This window comes from Grammomys surdaster, unplaced genomic scaffold (assembly GCF_004785775.1).
Source record: "Grammomys surdaster isolate TR1022 unplaced genomic scaffold, NIH_TR_1.0 200, whole genome shotgun sequence".
In the NCBI taxonomy this organism is placed as follows: Eukaryota; Metazoa; Chordata; class Mammalia; order Rodentia; family Muridae; genus Grammomys; species Grammomys surdaster.
In genome coordinates, this window is record NW_021604645.1 from 1,294,836 (window position 1) to 1,305,948 (window position 11,113).

At 40.6% G+C, this 11,113-nt stretch overlaps 1 protein-coding gene across 1 annotated transcript in view; it reads right to left on the minus strand.

Moving 5' to 3' along the window:
• Nucleotides 1-5,307, minus strand: part of Il1rapl2 (interleukin 1 receptor accessory protein like 2) — a 1,099,213-nt gene extending 1,093,906 nt beyond the window's left edge. The window contains exon 1 of the mRNA XM_028770319.1: nt 4,414-5,307. The gene's annotated coding sequence lies outside the window, so the exon portion shown is untranslated. The remainder of the gene's footprint in view (nt 1-4,413) is intronic.
• Nucleotides 5,308-11,113: the final 5,806 nt, after the last annotated feature.

Genomic DNA, 11,113 nt, shown 5'->3' on the forward strand with positions numbered 1-11,113 from the left:
TGTATATGTATATGTATATGTATATGTATATGTATATGTATATGTATTTGTATTTGTATTTGTATTTGTATTTGTATTTGTATTTGTATATGTATATGTATATGTATTTGTATTTGTATATGTATATGTATATGCATATATGTGTGTGTGTGTCTGTGTGTGTATGTATATATGTAAAATAAAATTCAAAAGAACATTAAGAATAAAAATAAAACATTAATTTCTTTAAATTGAAAAGGGGCAATACATTATATGTTATGGATCACTAGATATGGAAAGGATGACACACTGTTTTTCAAAATTAGTAATAAGTGTTCAATGTCTCAAATCTGATGTTTGAGTCTCTACTAAATGGTTGGTCATGCTAGCACATTGGTACAATAGTAGATAATTTTCTATGGTTAAAAGGCAACCTATATTATGTACCTACCAACTGGAGTTGTTAGAAATTATTCAAACTTGATAAAAAAAGCTGTACCTCTTAGACTCCATTTTTACTCTATATTTTTTACAGTTAAAATATTTTAATTATAAAAATTACTAAAATTATAAAATTTTAATTATGCAATTACTAAAATTTAGAAAACTCTTTTCTAACCTCATTCTGATTTTATATTAAAATATTCACATTGAAACTATATAAAATCTGAATGTATAAACCGTTATAGCTATTTTACTAGATTTAATTTCCTAATGATTTTGGCAAAAAATTCAGCATAGGAAAGAACCAAATAAGCCTCATGAAGATTAGTCAAAATGTGATTTGGAGAGTAAACCAAAGACAGCAAGTACAAACTTTTATGATAGACCACATCAAGAATCTAGAAGAGCTGGGTGGTAGCAGTAATACTGCAAATTAGAGAACATATTCCAGAGATAAAGTTCAAAGTATTTAATTAAGAAAAGATGTAAAGAAGCAAGAATGGATGGAGAACACAGTAAGACTCGCCAATGAATAAGATCACAAGCCCCAAGAAAAAGGAATAATAGAATCATTAATAGAAGCAGACAAAAACAAAAGTTTACTTGAAAGAAGACATTAAATTAAGCGTTTGACTTCAGTTTATCTTCCATATCCATGGGTTTTGCATTTGCCACCATTCCCTAAAACAATTTAGTATAATAGCTATATAGCACTATATTAGATATAAGTAACCTGCCTGGAGATGACTTATAATATATGGAAGAATATATACAAGTTATAGGCAAATATATTATACCATTTCATATAAGGGTCATGAATATTCATGAACTTTTGTATACTTGATGTCTTAGAATTAATCTGTTATATATGTCAAGAAGTGACCTAATTTTTATATGCTTATAGGATACCCAAATAACAAAACAAATCTGGTAAACAAAAACTTAAATCATGCAAGATACAGCAACTTGAAGATAAGAGATTTAAGAGGAAATGTGACTTAAGAAGGTGGCCAAAACCAGGTTCATTAGAACAGAGAATATGTTTGAATTGTGATGAATTAAAAACTTGAGAAATCCTGTTAGCTTACATTTAAAGAATGAGTCCAGATTTTTCTTACTTTTGCATTTTATTTCTAAAGAGCTCAACCTGTGGAGTGTTTAATAAGATGTCAACTTTATTACAATGTCTCTCCACTAAGAAGCATATGGCACTTGTCAAATGAAGACTATGTGTTCATTCCTTCTAACTGACCCTCATGTGATCCTTACTACCACAGTTATATAAATATCGGGATATAAGAAACAGAATGTGTTTCCCCTTAAGGAGTACTCACAGACTGCTACAACTGCGGTGGAATCTATTCAGATCACCACACATTTCTGTTAAGGAACAGATGTGAGCTTAAAATTTCATTTTACCGAAGTGTTTCTGATCATTTCAACCACATTCGACTCTTTTTCCTTTCCCAGCCACCCCCCCCCCTTTTTTTTTTTTTTTACCAAATAGCAAATTTTTGCACCGAGCCACTTCCCTAAATGCAATCCAACATTTTAAATAAAATAACATTTCTTGCCTCAAACAAGACTGGAATTGTCATTTTATGATTCACTGTTTTCAGAATGCCAGGTCCATCACAGTGTGCCTCTTAAAGCTAAATAAAACATTATTTGGTTTTACACCTGTGGATACACAGGTGAGTAACTCAGGCTGTTTCTCAAGTAGTCAGAGCATCAGTTGACACTAGGAAACAATGCATGTGTGTTCAAGCTTCATTTCTTGTTGTTGGCGAACAAGAACCTTGCATTCATTTGAGTAGCTATGGCTCGGGTCACTATTTGGTAAACCTTCAAAGACCACTGTCCAGATAACCAGGTTCCCCGAAACCCTATCCTCAGGATTGTTTTAGCTTCTGTACTCAATAGCAGTAAGGGCCCTCAGAAACTGTAAATATTCCATTGTTCAACCTCAGGGCAGCTATCTCACAAAGTTATTCAAATTCCAAGCACAATTCTCTATTGCCTGGCCTCAGTCTGTGGGGCAAAAGCATAGTCACCCACAGCTAGGTACCTCAAAGAAAACTCCAGTGGCCTCAGCCTGCAGAAAGGGAGGGAAAGTGGTTGGAGTGGGTGAGCCAGGAGCCTTTGATGCAGCAGCCTTTTAACCCGCATTTAAATGCTTTCGATTTAAATCTGCTTCCAGCCTGGTAAATTCGGGCTGTTTAGCCCAGGGCAGCCTGCAGATTACAAAGTTTTTACAGTAAGCCAGCATCTCAGAGCTGTAGCCACTGCTTCAGGTCCAGCCACTGAGCTGTGTGACAGCGATATAGCCAGATAACAGAGTTGGTGGTGGCAGCAGAAGAGGCTGCTGGACAAGTCTGGCTGAAGCTTAGAGTCTGTGAATTTCCAGCTCCCTAGGTCTACTGTTAATTGCCTGATTTCCATCGGGGGCAGGGGGAGAAATACTGTGTTCGGAAGCACATGACAAGAAGGAAAGCTAAAAGCAAAGTGTCTATGACCCTGTAAGCAGAGCCAGCTACCAAACAGCATTATCACTATTATAACGCTGAAACTGTCCGGGGCAGGCTGTGCCTACCACAGTAGAGTGGGAACATAGGAGTTTCAGTGGTTTAAATGGTCCCCAATCTCCCACACCTGTCCTGGACACTTAATTTCCTCCTTTCCAGGGACTGTTTAGCTGAGGTACTCTTCCTGACCTGTACACTGCTCAAGAAACTTGCAAATATTCAAGAACATGTCTTTCTTCTCTCTCTTCTTTGGGTCTGTCTTGATCGCATGCTTTCTCTGGTTAGAAAAGGAACATTATTCCTTGAAACTATACAATCTGTGGCTGAGTATGTCAGTGATGGGCAGGTGCTGCCTCCCGTTCACCATCAAAATAACCTTAAACAGATCCCTTTCCCAGGGTTTCAGCCCAGATGTACTTTATACCAGCGGCAACTTTAGCTGGGAAAGATGAGTCTTTTAAATACTTGTCTACAATGTCTACACCTAAGTAAGTCCCCTACACTGGACAGGGGTAGCTGCGGGGACCAAAAACAAAAAAGCAAAACAGAAAAACAAAAAACAAAAAAACAAAAACAAACAAACAAAAAAAACATTGGAGCAGAGAAATGTAGCACTTAGTTTTCCAAGTCTGACTGTCAAGGAGTTTTCTTTCCTTGTTCTTCCTCTTTTTATTCTTCTTTTTTAATCTTTAGCCTTGTGTGGTAGTAACATCAAGCTCTTTGTTCAGCTCCAGAGGTTCAAATCAAGCCACTTGAGGGTTACTCTAGCTAAACTCTCTTTCTGAGATTCCCTCACAAGGCTTCTGAAGGACAACTTGATAATGGGCCATCTTTACCCCCAAGGAACAGAAAGGAAAGGTTCATATAACCTGGAAAACACCTCCTCAAAAGGGGCAGGGATGATTGCCCCCCACCCCCGGGATGAAGAGTGCAAGTGGTGTGCAGGACTAGCCCTTTGGGTTGTAAGGGCAGAAAGACAGAAATGACTCTGGGTCACTAGCACTCTCTCCAGTCTTGTGTTTGACAGGACTACCCAGACACAGTATCCCACATTGGGAAACCTCTACTGTTCTGCTGCTCTACCAGGCAATCATCTGAACCCCATCCTCCTTGGGTTGCCCTCCTGGCCACAGGCAAAATAAGAAGTCGGAAGCACCCAGTGGGAAATTGCGTTTCAGGCTGCAAAGCGAGTCACTGGCAGATCACAAATACCTTACTGGAAAAATACAAAGCTCAGGCTCGCCCCTACCTAACACACCAAGTAGGCTCCTACAGGCAAGAAGCCCCTGGTCCTAAACTTTCAATGAGGACTTAAAGAGGAAAAAAGCAACTGGCTAGTTTCCAAGTGGGGAAACCCCACGGTGCAGGACCATTAGAGCTTCTACGCCCTTATCTTCCCAAATGTCCCTGAGAGCACCTATACACAAAAACCAACTATCTGTCCGGAGAGTCGGGTTTGTCTTACCTGAGTCTTGCAAAACAATCAGCAAGGTCCAGCAGATTTCAGGCGTGCAGTTCCATGTCCAGGGCGAGATGAAAAGCAGAGTTCAGAAGATCGCAGGCTTTGGCTTCCAGGGCAGCCGGTAAAGCTGTCCAGAGATGAGTGGGATGGAGGAGGCGTTTGGAAGACGATGTCTCCCAAGCCACTGAAGCAAAGTCTCCCACCAGGTTCACTCCACTCCCAGTCCTTAGCCAGAGAGGATACCTGGGAAGTTCAGAAGATTCCTGGAGTTCGGTGACGCTTCCGTGGACTTCAGGATGAACTGGAAAGGAGACAAGTTATAGGAGGGTTTCTAAATCATTAGACCCTTTAGTTAGAACAGCAGGTACCACTTCTCAATTTAGTGACTGGATTCTCGAAGGTGCCCGCCTCCAAGATTCTTCAGAGCGAGTTAGCTTTGGTGCTGCTTCCTTCCAGCCGCACCTGGTTCAGGCCGAACGGTGCGCGCCACGCTGGGACGCGGGACGCGGGACGCGGGGCACCCCAGTCGGCAGTGCTACCACCGCTCGCGGGACACGCCAGCTCCAGAAAGCAGCGGAGCCACCGGCTCAGCCGGGCTGCGGTGCAGGCAGCCTGGCGTGAACCCCCGCTTGCCCGCCTCCCTCCTGCGCCACTCCAGAGCTTCCCGAAGCCCTCCAGCCGGTGCGCAGAAGCCACTGCCCGCCAGCCCTCAAAAGAGAGGAGTGCGAGAGTAATCGCTGCGCTCCTCTCACATCCTGCCACTGTCGCTGGCTCCTCCAAAATATGCCTGGAGTAGGGAAGTGGGAGGGTAGTGGAAGTCACCCAGAGCCCGGGCTTCGTTGCTAACAGTTTGGTGCCTCCTGCCTGACTGACTGCAACCGGGAAGTGCGAATTAGAGAAGGACCACTCTGGCGCGTCACGGCAAAGGGCTGCTGCTGCTCCTCCTCCTCTTTCACACCCCCTTTGGATTTGGAAGCTCCAAGAGTGGAGACCAAATGAGGAGAGAGGAGGGGAGAAGCTACCAACCCTAAGTCCCCCATCCCCTGGTTTAAAAACGCGCTTTTCTTACCGCACCCCCCCCACCCCCCGAGAAGGGAAGCGTGTCGCTGCAGCGCCGTCTAGTGTCCTTGCCAGACAAGGCTGCCATAAAAGGATGGGGAGAGTGTTCAGATCAGTGCAGGTGTGGAAAGTCAGGAACGCAAAGTTTTTTTCAGCTTTTCTGGTCCCCAGTTCCAGCCAATGAACAAGATAGCTAGTCTATCAGGCTATGCACCTGCCTGGTTCCCTGCCGGCCTAAGGCAGAACTTAAGGTTTTTTAAAGACTAAGGCTGCCATGTTATCTAATTTTAGTTATAATTAAGCTTCCCAGAACGCAAGAGAACTCTTTTCCAACCCCTTCTGTGTTAAAGATCCTGAATTCTCCGATTTTCCACTCCTCCCGGGCCTTAGGGCAGATAGGTAACACTCCGGGAAGTTGGGATGGTCCCACAGCTAGACCCAGAGACTCTTCCTTAAACTTGAGGCTCAGTAGTGGTGTTCCTGAACACCTGCTCTCCGATGCCAGGCAGCCCCCAAACCCCTCTCTTAAACGGAAAAGCAAAGAGACTATTTACCCAAGAACCTGCAGGATCCAGACCGCAGCCGTGCGGAGTGCACAATTTCTACCCTAAGTATCTACTGCAGCATTCCCATGGGCCCCCGATACAGTGCTGATTAACGTACTTAACAGGATTGCTCATTTAACGGGTCAGCTGAGCGCCGTGCACTAGAATTTGCTGCTACACTGAGCTCCTATTAATTTTATCTTTCGGTGCACTTCCTCCAGCTGTTCTCCCGAGGCTGCTCCAGTGCTCTGTATTAGCCCCAGAAAGCCAGCTAGCGGGGGAGATAGAAACAAGGACCTGGAGGGGGCAAGCGCTTGGCATGCCTTTGCTGCAGCGCAGATCCATGCCTTTCTAGTTGGCTTTCTTTGCCTGACCTGCTGTCAGAGTACATTCAGTTAAAGCTTTTGCGTGGTTGAAGTTAGTCTTCCTCTTTCACCAAGCCCACTCTTGTACTCCTTCTCTTCCCATTCTTCTTACTATATCTCACAAATCCCCAGCTCATGACATATTCCTTCTGCAACCGGAGTTAAATTTGGAAATTTTGAGAAGTCACTGGGAAAGCAAAGTCCTTCTAGGCAGGCAGCAATTGGTAGTGCCAAGATGGTCTCCCTGGATTTTGTTGTTTATGTGCGTGCTTGTCAGAAGGAGGTGCTTTTGAAACAGGGGAGCTGCCCTACAATTTCTGTTTCTGGTTTGTTAATGATTGTTTTCACATAAAACACAGTCCCTAGACAGGAGTGGCCAGCTGCTTCTCTTTTGTCCTTTGTTACAGTGCTCCTGAAAACTTCCCTACATGCTTGCCCGGGAGCAACCTTCGTCTCCATGTCAAGCCAACTGCTGCTGGGCCTACATCACTGTTACTGACATTCATGAGGCTTGGTTCCAACCACCTGGCAGAGCATCAGCAACGCATATACAGGGTGGGGTCCACAGTAGAAGAACCTCATTTCCAGAACATAGTTCTGGAAGTATATCTCTTGGTTAGGTCAGGTGCACACACACTAATCTTTCATATAGTGTCAGTCCTCGGGCTCTGGGCCTTAGATGATCAGCTGAGATGTCCTAGGTGAGAACATATGGCTAAGCCACAAGAGCCTTCACTGATATTTGAGTCAAGTAGGTAGGGGTGATGGAACTCATTCACAGTACTGGACAGTGTTATCCCTCAGCAAATCATGAAGTAGAGAGACTTTACATTTAAAACAAAACAAAGATCTAAGCATGGTAGACACCATGCCTAAAGCCCTGAAACTGGAGGGCCTAAGACAGCAGAATTACCATGAGTTTAAGGTCAGCCTGCCTTACATAGTAAATCTCTGTTTAAAAAATAAACAAATAAACAAGCAAACAAAATATAAATGTGGTCATCTCACTGACTCACCAACTTTCTATACCCAGTTTCACACAACTTTAACAACTTGCACCTGTTTATACATCATACCTTCTGTACCTAGCAAAGTATACTCTTTTTTTTTAATGACTACCATTCCTTCAGTACTTTTTCTGTTGATGAGGGCTGGTATTTAAGTCTCAAAAATGTCTTAAATCTGACTAACCTTACTGTCTTATGTAACATCACCCTTTACCAGAGACTTTAAGAAGACTTTCCACAATTGGCAGTTTAAAGCTCTGGCATAGTGGTGGATTTCCTCCAAATGGGAAAGAGGTTGTTGATGCCCAACAAAGATGGCTGTTTAGTCAATTCTTCTAGTCTCATTAATGATTAGACTATGAGATCTCAAGTGAATCAGGAATATGGAGCCAGAAAAAGGGAGAGGGTGGGCATGGTGAATACAGTGCAACTGTTACTGCTAAACTAACAGCAAGATCCCCCTGCCTCAATAGAATACATTCATAATCTTCCTAATTTAAAAAAACAAAAACAAAACCATGGACCTTCCAGACATCTCCAAACCTTAGCTACTCGCTGACTGGTGTGGAGAAGAGATGGCTACCATCCAGTGAGGAAAACATCTTTAAAATGTTAATAACGGGTATAACTAACATTTTTTTAAAAAATGTTAAAATGTACTTCTACCAAGACAAATTTAAATATTGTCTCACAGAGAAGAGAGTATTTTTTACATATCTAATACATCTAAAGTACATTACATGCTTGATTTTAATTCATTTTTGTTCTGAAACCAGTTGATGGTCTAAATTATTGGTTAAGAATCTTGTTAAATTATTCCCAATACAATATCCTAGATCTTTTATACAGAACTTTCAATATTAGGTTTCCTTAAGTACCAAATTACTACAAGCAAATAAATCCTTTCTGAAAACACATACACACACAAAAAAACCCATATACAAGATGAAAATAGAAACTATAATATGTGGCAGGGGAATTAGGACATTTCAAAGAGCAGTATTTTATAAATATATAAAGTGCTCTTACAAATCAATTTGTGAAAATCAATCCAACAGAAAAATAGTCAGGGCCAGTGAGAGTGGCCAGTAAGTAAATAGGCTTGCTATCCAAGCCTGCCTCAGTTTGATACTCAGAACCCAGATAAAGGTAGAAGGAGAAAATCAACTTCACAAGTTGTCCTCAGATCACATACCATGATATACAGGCATACATACAAGTGCACACACACCAACACACATACCAATGATGATGATGATGATGATATTACATTTAAAGAGAAAAATAGGCAAAGAAGAAAAATAAACACTACCAAAATTTTAGGACCAACTTGGGATATATAGATTTTTTTTAAAAAATTGCAGGTTAAACTGTAATGGAAAAGAATTAACAGGGTATACAAGCACAAGAAAAAAAAAGTGGAGAACAATGTGCCAGTGTCTACTGAAATTACAGATACATGTGGAGTCATATATATAAAGATATTTCCAGGTGAACACATAAGAACAGCCAACTGCAGATTTTTTATAAGAGAAGGTGATAGGTAATAAGCAAGAGAGACAAATTCATGTTCCACTGTGTATTTTGGTACGTTAGATTATTTTTCATATACTCATTGCATGATTTCACATTTATGCCTTTTATTTTATGATTTTGAGTACCTTCCACTCCACAGAGGCTACCATGGGAGTTTGTTTAACCAAAATATATGAGCAGATATAATCTTGTGTTCCTGCTATCCAATTGGGTAGATCTTGGTTCAAGTAGAAGGTATGGTAAAGCAGTAACTAGTGCAATTGGTTTTACATGTAGGAGCATTAATTATATGCATATTTTTATTTTTGATCAAATCCACACAATTCAATCCATTGCTAAGCTTAACATTGGGCCATCCATATGACAAAATGCTATGAAGCTTTTAAGTGGAAAGAGGCAACTGTGTTCATATATGGAAATGTTCAAAAAATAGTGTTAGTATGAGTTGCAGAAAAACATGCATATGGTGCTTCCATTTGGGTTTAAAAATTGAATAGGATGAGAATAATGCATATCTGTATTTCCCTGGAGAATACACATGAAATTAATTTTATTTTTATCTTTGAGAAGATTTGAACACTGGACAAAGACAGGAGAGAGAAATGTTAATGCCATACCATTAGATTTTCATAGAAAATCTCTGAAAACATTTTAAAATGTTCCTGTCCTTTTACTACTTGAAATTATGCAATGCATTACCCCTTATCAGGAACTTAAATTAATTTTATATACAATTCATAGTTAAATAAGTGCAGTGCAAATGACAATATATCAACACATAAGAAATTGGGAACAAGCAACTCTTGGTAGTGTGGGCCCATAATCTCAAATACTTGTAAAGCAGAAATGCATGATGTAGAAATGACTACACAGTAAGAGGATGTATTGTATTTTGTTGTATACACATACAAAATTCTCAAAAAGACACGGGAATTTTTTTAAGGGAATAGCCTAGGTAATTTAGAAAGATCCAGTCTGAAAATGAAATTAAAACTGGAGACCTGGGGATATATCTCAGTAGTAAGGCACTTTCCTAGCATGTGTAAGCACCTATGTTCAATCCCTAGTACTGAGAAAAATGGTACAGTGTTCAGTGGAAGGTAAGATAGGGTGATGAAGGTGTATGCAGTCAAATTATATTACATAGATGTTCAAGAACAAATGGTAATTTAAGAATAAAATTCCTAGAATTCAGTTTTGTATGAGAAAGGTCAATTTTCAATAAAAGGAGAACAAAGAATTAAGAAAATATTTGAACTCTCAAAGACAAATAAGGTAGAGGAAAGATATAGTTGGAGAGGTATGCCGAGTGAGCATAAGCTCCAAATAACAGAAAGTGCTACTCAGTTAAGAAGTGCTGTGATCTAAATATGCATGTCCCCCTGTGAAAGCTAGGATTGTCAGTCAGACAGCATCTAAATCACCTAGAAGACAAACTTCTAAGGATGTCCATAAATGGGTTTTTAGGTTGGAGTAACTAAGGTTAGAAGACCCACTCCAAATGTGTATAGCATTATTCCATGGACTAGGTCCAAGGTTGGTTAAGAAAAATCACACTGAACATCAGCAGAAGGAGGAAGAAGAGGAGGAGGGCAAGAAGGAAGGACAGAAGGAAGGGAGGGAGGGAGGGAAGGAGGGAGGGAGGGAGGGAGGGAGGGAGGGAGGGAGGGAGGGAGGAAAGAAAGGAAGGAAAGAAAAAAGAAAGAATGGAAGGAAGGAAGGCAAAAAAGACAAATGAAAGACTCACAGCATTTGTTTTGGTAAAAGGGACTGGAGTATTGGCCATAAAATACTGGGAGAAAATATCTTAATAAATATTTGTGGATCTCAATAATCAACCAGGTTTAGGAACAAGTGCTTTAAATTTAGACATAACACTGCTGCATAAATTTATATCTTTTTCATGATATATACTTTGGAATGGTCATGCACTTAATCTGTCTCATTTATAGTTTGTAGTTTGACTACTGTATGCTGCCTCCCTCATTGGAATATATAGCCTAAAAATACCTCAACAATTAAAATTACATGCAGAAATTTAATATTCAACTTAGGATTCAGTTAGGGATGATTTGCTGTCATTTTCAATAATGGACATTAGACAAATTACAATTCAGTCCAGTTAAATGTGGGCAGGACTAGCTTTGTGGTACATCTTTGAGGTTCATTCTGACTTTAAAAGAGTTAAGTG